Source organism: Corvus brachyrhynchos, unplaced genomic scaffold (assembly GCF_000691975.1).
Source record: "Corvus brachyrhynchos isolate BGI_N302 unplaced genomic scaffold, ASM69197v1 scaffold333, whole genome shotgun sequence".
NCBI classification, from domain to species: domain Eukaryota; kingdom Metazoa; phylum Chordata; class Aves; order Passeriformes; family Corvidae; genus Corvus; species Corvus brachyrhynchos.
The window spans coordinates 6463-7050 of NW_008237250.1; the positions used below are offsets into that span (position 1 = coordinate 6463).

The following is a 588-nucleotide window of genomic DNA, read 5'->3' on the forward strand; positions in this document are numbered from 1 at the left end:
ACATGCTTGGGGAGTGTGGTCACACCTGGGACACATCTGGGACGCATGTAGGGTGTGTGATCACACCTGGGGCACACCTGCCAGACACGTGGGACACACTTGGGAGGTGTGATCACACCTGGGACACACCTGGAACATGCTTGGGGAGTGTGGTCACACCTGGGACACATCTGGGACACACCTGGGACATGCTTGGGGAGTGTGGTCACACCTGGGACACACCTGGGACACACTTGGGGAGTGTGATCACACCTGGGGCACATCTGGGAGGCATCTGGGGTGTGTGATCACACCTGGGGCACACCTGCCAGACACCTGGGACGCACCTGGAACACACCTGGGGAGTGTGATCACACCTGGGGCACACCTGGGACACACCTGGGGGGTGTGATCACACCTGGGGCATACCTGGGACACACCTGGGACACATCTGGGATGCATTTGGGGTTGTGGTCACACCTGGGGCACACCCGGGGGGTGCATGGGAACGTTCTGATCCCACCTCAGTCACACCTCGGGCCTTCTGCTCTTGCCTGAATGACACCTGGCGGCTTCTGATGCCACCTCAGCCACACCCGGGGACGCTCT

The 588-nt window shown here is 61.1% G+C and overlaps 1 protein-coding gene across 1 annotated transcript in view; it reads left to right on the forward strand.

The window, feature by feature from the left end:
• Positions 1–588, forward strand: part of LOC108445721 (basic salivary proline-rich protein 1-like) — a gene marked incomplete at its 5' end in the record, with an annotated part of 5416 nt that overhangs the window by 2085 nt on the left and 2743 nt on the right. The window lies entirely within an intron of this gene.